The sequence below is a fragment of the Vombatus ursinus genome, unplaced genomic scaffold, assembly GCF_900497805.2.
Source record: "Vombatus ursinus unplaced genomic scaffold, bare-nosed wombat genome assembly UNPS02014786.1, whole genome shotgun sequence".
NCBI classification, from domain to species: Eukaryota; Metazoa; Chordata; class Mammalia; order Diprotodontia; family Vombatidae; genus Vombatus; species Vombatus ursinus.
Genome location: NW_020954564.1, coordinates 50350345 through 50362046, shown reverse-complemented (window position 1 = coordinate 50362046; position 11702 = coordinate 50350345). Strand labels below are relative to the sequence as shown.

The 11702-nt window shown below is 39.6% G+C and overlaps 2 protein-coding genes across 6 annotated transcripts in view; one reads left to right on the top strand and one right to left on the bottom strand.

The window, feature by feature from the left end:
* Positions 1 to 11702, bottom strand: part of LOC114047106 (ras-specific guanine nucleotide-releasing factor RalGPS1) — a 490091-nt gene that overhangs the window by 296086 nt on the left and 182303 nt on the right. The gene's annotated exons all lie outside the window — the stretch shown is intronic.
* The window catches only part of LOC114047107 (angiopoietin-related protein 2), a 57592-nt gene that overhangs the window by 33887 nt on the left and 12003 nt on the right, over positions 1 to 11702 (top strand). The gene's annotated exons all lie outside the window — the stretch shown is intronic.

The following is an 11702-nucleotide window of genomic DNA, read 5'->3' as shown; positions in this document are numbered from 1 at the left end:
ACACACACACACACACACACACACACACACACACACACACACACACACACACACACACACACACACACACACACCCCAAAAGTCTGTTCTGCATATCAGACTGTGACTGGCTTTCTTCTCCTGTTCTACCACAGATTATAACATGCAGTGGTCACTTTTCCCACATGGTTCACATCATTTCCACCTCAGCAACAAGTTCTTCTTTGTTGATGAGAATCAGATCTAGAAAAGACGTTTACTTCAGTGCTTCCTCTACCTTTTGAAAGATGAAACTGTTATTAAGACAAGTCAAGTTTCTCTGTTTTTGGCAGAGTGAGAGAGTTCCAATAGATGCCTACATAATCGAAGTCCCCCATAACTATTATATTATACCTCTGTGCAGGACTTGTAATCTCTTTCCCAAACTCATCTGTTTCCTCTTTCTGTCCGAGAGATTTGTAATATATTCCAATGAAAATATTGCTTGTTTGTGCCTTCATTGATCTTCACCCAAATACCCACAACTATCCTTCCCCTCTCTGGTTCTTAGATTTCCTCATATATCTTTTTAATATTCAATGCTACCCTGCATCACTCCTCACACACACACATTTGTTTCACTCACCTTGTCTCTTTTGAATATATTGTGTTCTTTATTTAAGTTATGGTTTTCATCCTATCAAATTTCAGTGATAACTAGGAGGTTACATTTTCTTCCTTTCACTAGGATCTCTAGCTCATTTGCTTGTTATCCATAAGTTGTGTATTTGTGAATAAACATTTGATATTTTGGACTTTGTGCTAGTTCTTTTTATGCATTTTGTCGCTTCTGACTTTCTGGGCATCACTATTAATTTCCTTTTTCCTCCCATCTAACTACTTTTTATGGTATCTAACTTAGTGGGTATTCATAGACAGTTTTTTTTTCCTTCATTTTTCAGTTTAAAGTCCATCTGATCCTCTTTTTTGAGACTCCAGCCAAAATATTCTTGCGAGCTTTTAGGTATATTCCATTCCTAAATGGAAATACTAAAGAAAGGAGTTTGCATTTAATTCTAGATGTACCGCTATAACCTCTGGGCACCACTGGATCTTTTTGAACAGTGAAATGACATAATCATAGTGTGCTTTAGGAATATTACTCAACAGCAATGTGGAGGCTGGATTGGAAAGGGGAGAGATGAAGCAAAGAGGTCAATTAGGAGGATGTTGCCTTAATCCCTACAAGAGGTGATAAACACCTGAACTAGCATAGTGGCCACCTAGGTAGAAAGAAAACAGATCCAAGAAATGTTGTGGAGGTAGAATAATCTAGCCTTGACAACTGAGTGGATTTGGGGGATGAGGAAGAGTGATGAGTCAGGAACGAATCTAAGAACTGAAAGGATGGTGGTATCTTAACAGGGAGAGAGAATTTAGAAAGGGGTGGATTTGTGGTGGGGGCGGGGCAGGGAAATAAATTGTCCTATGTTAGACAACACCATCTGCACCTGTGGTTTCTTGCCTATTACTTCTAGATTCTTTTGAGACAGTATTGCTTATATGCTTACGAAACATCCAAAATGATACCAGTCATCATCGTTTGACTTAAGTCCTGGTTGATTCTCTTCCACATACTAGATATGTGTTCTTTGAAGACAGCAGACCACATACTGTCTTTTTTGTTATCAGGTTGACAAATAGCTACTTTGGTACCCTGGAGCAGATTCTCACCAATGGCTGCTACTCATCTTTCCTTCCTCTGGCTTTGGTTGGGGGAGGTGGTTAACTCTCACCTCACAGCACCTATGTGTCCACCTCATCATTCCTTGGAGGAGAAGCAGCTGATTCTTCTTCAGTAGGACCATCTCCCTCCTTTTTGGGAAGAGCTTTGTGTCTATTATTTCCAGGTTTTCAGTGGTTCTTTACCCATTTCTCATCTGTATCACATCCTTCTACCTTCTAACCTCCTGGTAAAGGTCAGGATTCCCCTTTCAGGCTCCTTTTATTCTTTGTTTTCATGTTGAAGAATAATCATTTTTGAAAGGAATACCTCATTCCACCTTATAACCTGGAGAGTAGAAAGACTTTCTTTCTAAGGGGAATCTCCAAAGGGGAATACTTTGTGTGCTCACACTGTAAAACTTTCCTAGTAACAGAGAATTGACTAGCTGCCGAAACTGGACCTGGAATTTCCTACTGAAATACATCTGGTGCCTCTGTGATTCATAGCTTTAAGTGTTTCCTTTCACACTGGCCATGATTTTCAAGGGAAATGGTAGAAAGTTGGGGGTGGAGGGGCAGCAGAAGGTCATTTGAAAAGAAAAAGGAAAACACTTACAGTATAAGGTAGGAGAGGTCATTTCCAAGTGTAACATTTTAGAAAGGACAATAACAACCTTGAGAACATTTGGATAAGGGCAACCAAGATGGTGGGACGATTGGAGACGGGGCCATATAAGAACTGGTTGAATGAATTGGGACTATTTATCCTGAAGAAGAAAATAAAGAGAAGCCGGGGGGGGGGGGTGTGGAGAAAGGAAGCAGGAGAGGAAGGGGGAAAGGTATAATGGTCATTGTTTTTGAGTATTTTAACTACTGTCATATGGAAAAGGATTAGAAGATTATTCTCCTTAGTCCTAAAGGCCAGAACTAGGAGCAATGGATGAAAGATGAAAAGATGCAAATTTCAGCTAAATATAAGGGAAAGAAAATAATCCCTAACAGTTATAGTTGGCTAAGAGTGGGATGGGCTTCATCAAGACATAAAAAAACTTCTTCGTCACTGGAGACCTTCATGTAGGGGCAGGATGAACATTCGTCAGGGATCTTTTTAAGGAGACTCTCATTTAAGGGGACTCACTGTGTTAAGTCCCGTCCTCTTTAACTCAAATTCTGTGATTCGGTGAAGTTGAAGCTTTTGCTCAGTTTGCTTTGATACTTGGAGCAGTATGTGATTACATCAGTGTGGATATTCTTTTTGTGGACCCATAAATAGCACAAACTAGCCACACCTTTTCATTCTATGCCCTCTTTATCAAGTTTCCTTACAAATCATCCAGAGAGAATCTACCCCACACCCTAGAGGGCTTTCGCTTATCCTTTGCTTTTTTTTTTTTTTTAATTCTGGAAGGTACCAATGTTACCAGTTGTGTTTGATTCTACATCCTCATCATGTGACTGGTTAAGTTTTTCTTCTGTTCAGATGCTGATAGCTTTCAACCTAATTCTTATCCATCAAGTCACCCCCAGTTTGATGAGGAGCTGGAATCTGACTGCATTCCCTCACAGCCTTATATTGTGACATCATTGTATTTTAAACTTAAATATGAAAAAGGGCAGTTTGATTTTACTCTAACATTTACTATGCAAATTATTTTTATGATTCCATATTTATTTTCCAGTTTTTTAGCTTAAACTTCCTTTTTTTACTTTGTTTTTTTTTTAAATTTAAAACTGCCTTTCACTACAGCTGAGATTAAAACATCTTGCTCTAGTAGAAAGATGGTATTGGAGTCCAACTATCTACCTATAAGCCCGGCTCTGCCACTTTTGATCTTGGGCTCATCACTTTCCCTTTCTACAACTCGATTATTTCCACTGTAAAATAAGAAAGTTGGACTAAATGGTATTGAGTGGCCAGCTCAAAATCTTACAGTCCTGGGATTCAGAGAGTTTGTTACTATTTTGGTTGGCTGGACATCTGCCCCACCAAGAGCTGTCAGGTTCCCAAGAACACATGGAGAACTAATGAATCTGTTAAGTAAAAGCACACATCTAAAGATCTAAAAAAAACCCACCCTAGTTTTTTCAAAAAGTGTAATGTGGATGCCAGCAACCAAAGAATAACCTATGTATATGAAATCATATATGTATATACGTGGTATACATATAATATATATATATACATATATATGTTATATAAAGGACTTGTGATTTCATTAGTATAAGGTACTTCTAATGAGGAAACTTTCTCTACCAATGTAATTTGGCATCTTATAATCCTAGAGAGTTTCCTAGATCACTGAGAAGTTAAGTGACTTGACCAGGGCCACATAGCTAGTATGGCTCAAAAGGACTCAAAGCAATACTCCTGGCTTGGAGTCCAGATCTCTATCCACTATTCCACACTGCCTCCCCTCACCACCCATTACATACATGCACACATATTTGCACACAGACTCACACTAGTGAAGAGCAATTGTACTGTATGTGAAGGAGCTGGGCTTCTTTAATCTGAATGCTCTCTCCAGTAATGCTGATCACATCTAATATCTATCTCAGAGTTGAAAGAGACCTTAAGAATTATCTAGCCTAGGGGATCTGTGGATAGATTTCAGGGGGGAATGATGTGAATTTAGATGGGGAAAAATCATCTTTATTTCAGTGGGTTGGTTTCCTTTATAATGCTACATATTTTACGTTTTGTATTTAAAAATATCATCCTGAGAAGGGATTCATAGGCTTCTCCAGGCTGCAAAAGGAGTCCATGACCCAAAGAAGAGTGCCCTGTTTGAGCCCAGCCTCATTTCATAAATGAGGGAACTGAGGCCCAAAGAGGGAAAATGACTTGGGCAAGACCACCAGCCAGGAAGTGAAAGAGCTGAGAGACTTGAATCCAAGTTTTCTAACTTCAGGCCCAGGGTGCTTTCTCCCATACAATTCTCCTTCCAGCCTCCTCTATATTGTAGTAGACCTAGGTTCTTCATTACTTTTTGTGGCCAAAATACGTTTTATCATCCAGAAACTAACATAGGCTCCGAGACTCCAGATCACAGATTCAGAGCTGGCAGGAATGCCAAAGGCCATGTAGTTCAACTACCTCATTTTAAAGGTGAGGAAACTGAGGCTCAGAAAGGCTAAATAACTTGGCCCAGGGTCACACAATTAGTATGTGTCAGAGGCAGGATTTGAACCTAAGTTGTTCTGACTACAAATTCATTACTCTACCCACCATATCACATCGCCTTGCTTCATCAATACCAGCTTAGAAGGCACGAGCTACTGTGGCTAAAAATATTAATCAACCACTGGCAAATCTGTGAGTGCTGTGTCTTTCCACACATAGTGTGGTCGTTGGATAACACACATGCAGTCTATTGCTGGGCTCCTACTTTCACCTTGATGGAACCTGCAAGGGTTTACACTCATTTAGCCTGGCCATTGAGAGCCCAGGGCACCCACCACACCATGCTGAAGCATTAAGGGAGGCCAGCATTAGAGGGAGCAGTAATTGCCATAATAAAATAAAATCCATAAGCAACAGAAATCCTCTCAAAGCCAATATGCTAAAGCTGTAGAGGCTCTATCAAAAGCCTGTGGATGTCTAGACCATTAACATTTTTATGTTGGTCATCCACATTTACATTTTACACGGTTGTAAAAATCCCACAGGGCTAGAGGAGGAATCAGAAAGACCAAAGGAGTCTTGTTTAGCAAATTTTTTCACTTACTTTCCTACCCTTCAGAAGCCCAAATAAAAACCAAGTTTAACTGAAGAGCTCAAAGCACATCTTGTGGTCTGAGCAGTAACAGTAAGAGGGAGCTGAGGACTCAGAAGGGGCATGCTTTTCTTTTCCCTAGGCCTGGCAGTATTTTTGCTGAAGCAAAGTAAATATGATTGAATCGAGAGTGCTGAGGGGATCAGAAAGGAGGAAGAGGCCAGCTGTCTCCTCGCTTAACACAGTAAAATAAATGGAAAAGAAAGAGAGCTCTATTATCAGTATATGGGCAGGACAAGACCCTGTGCTGGCCAGAGAAGGGAAAACTGGCCTCTTTGGGAGCCAGGACTCATTCACAGTCTAACTGATACTAGGGTAGAAACAAGCAAATTCACTTTTTTCCCCCTCTGCACTGAAGGAATAGATGGAGGAGGACATAGAATGTGGAAATCTTTACAGGGCCAGGAAGATACAGTTTTTTTTTATATTGTCTTTCAGGTACCTAAGGCATTTTTTGTCAAGCAGGCAGGCACCTCCCCTCCCCCTATCCCCAAATACCAGTTCTCCCTCTAGACTAAGGGTTCTTAACCTGGGGTCCAAAGATAGATTTTAGAAGGTCTGTTAACTTGGATGGGAAAAATGTCTTTATTTTTTACTAACTTCTTACTGAAATTTAGTATTTCCAACAATTATTTAAATACATTTTTCTGAGAAGAGGTCCATAGACTTCACCAAACTGCCAAAGGAGTTCATGACTCATAAGAAGGTAAAACTCTTGCTCTAGAAACCCCAAACACTATTTCTACATGTGGAGCTCCCTAGAACACCAAGGACATGCCCCTGGAGACCTCTGTCCAATTCCCATGGACCCTTGTCTAAAGAGGTTGTTTTTTTTTTCCTCCAGACCCCACACTGTATACCTCATAAAGAAGTTTAGAAGATGTCAGTAAGCCCCAGAGACTTTGCCTACTAAATCTATCATCGCAGGAATCAGGGGTTTGAATTAAGAAAAACAGATTTACATTATGTTAGTACTCGACAGGATCTCAAGAATAGTGCTGTCAGAGGGAAATAATTCCAGCTATGGAGTTAGGAGATCTGAGTTTGACATCAGCCTCTGACACTTAATTGGCTAGTTGACCATGGATAGATCATGTTATGCCTCTGGGCCTTAATTTCCTCATCAATGAAATGGGCATAATAATACGTGCACTGCTTGTACCTCCCCAAGTTGGGATCACAGATTTAGAACTAGAAACCATTTAGTTCCACACCCTCATTTTCCAGATGATGAAACTGAGTTGTTCTGAAGTATTTGTGTGACCCTTAAGCAGTAAATACATATGAGCCATTTCTGTTATGTAGTCCAACTCGACTAAGGCCTAGACAGGTGAAGTCATTTGACAAACAATGGGCAAATAGGTTCCCTCATCTACCCCTTTTAGAAAGATGAAACTGAGATGTTCAATAAGGTTTTTATTTATGAGGACTGAATTCTTGCCCATCCTTTAAAGCCCAGCTAAAATACCGCATCCTCCAGGAAGCCTTCCCTGATCCCTCCCTAACCACTAGCTAAGGAATGACCTTTCCCCTTTGGAGTTCCTACATTACTTTGTTTTCCCCTTGACTTATTCTTGAAAAAAAAAAGATCCAAAGCAAAACAAACAAACAAAACCAACCAGACCAATGATTTAATTTACGTAGGAAACTTGTTGGGAGAAACTTACTCTACCATTGTAGATAGGAAACTGTTCAAGTTAGAGTCATAGAGAGTTGACTGGGGCCATTGAGAGGTTCGATGACCTGCCCAGGTATCATAACCAGTACATGTTAGAGGTGGGGCTTAGAATCCCATTTCCATATCCCCAAGACCATTTCTTTTATCTCCTACTCCATACTGCTTTTCACGTCAAATGGCCTGGATGAGTGTCTCTAGACATATGATTAACTTGTCTAGAGAAGTCTAACTCACTTATATAATTTTGTGTACCACAGTAAAAAATATCTATAGATTTGTAATATAGTATACAATAGGCTGCATGAATGAAAAAAGAGGATGGGTTAGTTATGTGGAAACAACGAGAGATAATTGATAGCTGGCGAGGTGAGTTGGTGGTATCCTCATGAGATTAGGAGAAGACAGGAAGACCTTTAGTACACTGGGTAGATCTTCTTTGGCAAACTAATGGGAGGTCATGAGCAAGAGTTGCATGGCTGGGTAGAACAGAACAGAGAGGAGGGTGTATTTTTATTGATGAGATCATAGATCCATTTGAGTATTGAGTATAAGGTGTATGTCCTTGTAGCCAAAATATTTGATTTTTAAAAATCTCCCCTCTAAACTATAAGCTCTGCGAGGGCAAGAAGTGTATCTTATAAAACCTTTGTATCTCTCCTGGTGTCCAGCCAAAGAGCCTTATGAACTACAAACATTTAATTAATATTAATTCCTTATTTTATCCACCCCTCTAAAAGCCCCCAATTAACTATAAAAGACATATGAAGAAAGATGCTATCTGCATCCAGAGAAAGAACTGATAAATAGAAGTATGTATAGAATAATTTTATATACATACACACACATACCTATTTGGGTCTAATAACAGCCATCTCCAGGGAGGGGGAGAGGGAGAGAAGGGGAAAAAAAGAAATTTGCATGATAATTTTGTTGTATATTTGAAAAGAATAGCAAGTTGTGCACAGTAGATTTGTAGTTTCATGTGCAATCAACTTTTTTTATAATGTACTATGTTATAGAAATGCTTGTTTTATTCCATAAATTTAAAAAACTAATTAATATTAATTAAGGAAGATGAAGGGGATTCAAATGATTAAGGGTACTTTCAGAATTACAAATAAGAACTCAACTAAGTTGTTAACTGACTAGGACCACCTTTAATAAACCCCACTATACAAAGATATTATACCCCAGCCTATGGCTGGAGAATGTAACCAAGTGTCTTCATTCAAGGCCCCCATAATGGTAGGGAAGGTTCAATTACATTCAGAGTCAAGCTTATGTCCCACCTACCAATGGTGGGCACACTTCCTTTCACTTGGGCCAGGTTATACCATAAGTTGTCCAGAGTCTAAATATAGTCTTAATATAGCCAGCCTTCAAATATCCATGTGAAAAAGCAAATGTCTGGGCTGTCAGTTTAGGCTTCTCCTTCCATTATCATTCTGTATGCCAGTGTTATTGTTGGCAAAGGGCTTAGTTCTAAATTACCCTCTAGAAGGCAAGCCAAAGTCAGCGCTGGTGGGGCTATTTGGAGTTTTCCAAAGGAAAAGGTTTGCCTACTGCACATTTTAAATTCTGCTTCATTAACAAAAATTTATTGTAGTTTTTAAAAAAATTATTTCAATATTTTTGCATGGTCTTAAAAACTCCACTGAGCCTCAGTTCAATTAATATTCTTTCAAACCAAACACCTCTTACTAATCTAGCATTCTGCCAGGCAGAAATTCCATGGCAAATATTCCAGCAACTTCAAATATGTTAAATCCCTTCTTTTAAAAAAAAAATGGTGCTTCTTCATAGAATCACAAAAACTCAGTTATCTAGTTGCATGCACCTTCCTGAGTCCAAGTCCAATGCTCTCGCCACTGGACCACCAAGAAGCCAATTCCTTCAGTCGTCATAGAGCAAGCTTTTCAGTTTTCTCCCCATCTTGGTTATTGTTTTCAAAATATGCTTTAGTTTGTCAATGTCCTTCATAAAATATGGTACTCACACCAAATATAACCCTCCAGATAAGGTCTTATACAAGCAGAGTACAGTAGGACTATCTTATTGCAGACATTCTATTTCTATTAATGTAGCCTAACATCATATCTTTTGTTGGCTGTCATGAACTGGAAATGTATTATTAGTCAGAATCAAATAATTCAATTCAACAAAGCACTGGGCGAGGCACTGGGGAAGATGAAGTTTAGGTAAGTCATGGCTCTTATTCACAAGGAACAAGTTTAGTAGTGGGGAATAAGACATCAACATTGACAATTCACAACAGATTTTGTATAAATGTTTATTTTCTTCCCTTCCCTAATACCCAAATACATCAGAGGATTACAAAACAAAGTGTTACGTGAGTGTTAGGTGAGGTCCAATGGAAAGGGTGCAGCACCATTTCAGCTTTAGTGTACTCTATAAATGGGAGCTATTATTATTCATGGGAGTAATGCTCAGGAAGAGCTCTCTAAAGGAGATGTCATTTGAGTTGGAGTTTAAAGGATGAACAGGAATTAAATAGGGAAAGAGGAGGAGGATAGACATTCCATGCCTAGTGAATGATATGAGCAAAGGCAGGAAAGTAGAAACACACAGGGAGTGTTTGGGGATCAGAGGGCAGTCCAATGGGCTTAGAGTGCAGTAACATGAGATAAGGCTGGAGAGGTGTGTGTATGAGGTGGGGAGGGGGGGGGTCACCTGATTGGGGAGGGGCTTGAATGTTAGGCAAGGAAGTCTAAACTTTACTCAGTAGTAAATAAAGAGCCACTGAAGTTTTTGAGCTAAGGAGAAGCATTACCAGATCTATGTAAGGAAGATTATTGTGGCAGAATGAATTGGAACAGGAGCAGAGAACAGAAGCAGATATTTTAAAATACTATTAAAATGGCTCAGGTATTTAGTAATGATAACCTGTACTGGGTATTATTTCAATATTTGTGGGTTGGGGGTAGAGAAACAACAAAGCAGGGAATAGTCAGGATGGGCTGGGAGAAGGGAGTGGCACGTGAAGAAAACAACTGGGGAGAGGAAATGAGTGGGAAGCAATAGTGTGTGTGTGTGTGTGTGTGTGTGTGTGTGTGTGTGTGTGTGCAGTTGTGACTAGAGAGGCCTGTTGCCACTCCATCTTCCCCTGTCCTCTGTCAACTTGTGACCTCACACAGCCCTACTTTCTCACCCTCAGTCCCTAGAGGATTGTGAATCCAGTGGACCACAAGGCACCAAGATGGTGGGCTCTGGGCTGCCATTAGAAGGAAGTGCTCAATCCCCTTCATGCTGACACATGGAGGAGTTCCAGATGCCTGGCCCTAGTTACAGTTCTGGGTGTGAGCAGTGGGAGCTGAGAGAAGGGGATGGATATAAGAGATATTGTAGAGGAAGAATTAAAGTGACTTGGAGACAAATTGGATAGGAGAAGGATGGAAAAAGGAAGAGTCAAAAATAACTGCTAGGTGGAGAACATGAGGGACTGAGTGATTAGTGGTGCCATTGACAGGAAAAAATGACATCATAAGGAAGAGCGCTTTGAGAGCAGAGTTGGCTTTATTTTTGTCTTTACACAACACCTGGCACATAGTAGGTGCTTACTGAATCGAACTGGGCAAACAAAAAATAATAAACTTAGTTTTTAAACAAATTGAGATCATATTTATAATAATTAATTTCTGGGGGGAAAACCACAAATCTTTTCATTTAAAAAATCTCTCCAATACAAAACTAATTGGATAGGGATGACTTGGGTTTTTTTTTTTAATTTTGGGAGGGCTTTTAAAAAAGTTTTCTCCATAGTTTTTTGATATTGTCATATCACTAACATATTATATCAGATATAGCTGCAATACCCAGTTTCATCTGTCTTTAGTGACACAAAATGGTAATGGGGTCATCCCACATTCACACTCTAAACTTATGCCACATCCTCACCCACTGATTTCTATTCCCTATGGCAGATCTCATTGGGTTCCCTCCTGCTATGGACACAGAACAGGAAGGTTCTTCTCTACCAGTAACATGTTTAAGATAGCTCCCATCACCCATTTCTTAGAATTTATTATGAGGAGGACAGCAAACAAGAATTGGGATCATGGGACAGAAAAGTCAATACTGCCTGCTGACATTTTGTGAGGAAATGGCAGCCTCATTGCCATGTCTCCTATTCCATCAGGAGCCTGGGAAGGCAGCCAGAGTCAGCCAATGAACGAGCAGAGTACATTAAAGTACGTGCCACGTTAAGTGCCAAATAAGTAAACAGATGAGGAGCTTGGGGGTATGAAATGAGGCTAAAGCCAAAGGAAGTTCCCTTCTGGAGAGAATTTTACTAGGAATAATAGTAGTAAGAACAACCCACATTTATAGAGTTCTTTAAGGTTTATAAAGTGTTTCTTTAGGACAATGGCTGTGTATACTATGAAATGTAGAAAAACTAATGAGTGAGTGAAAAATGAATGAAAAAGCATTTATTAAGGACTTACTAAGTACCAAGCACTATGCTAAGCACTAGGGATACAAATATAAAAATGAGATAGTACCTGCCCTCAAGAATCTTACATTCTGTGAGGTGGAGGGGATAAACA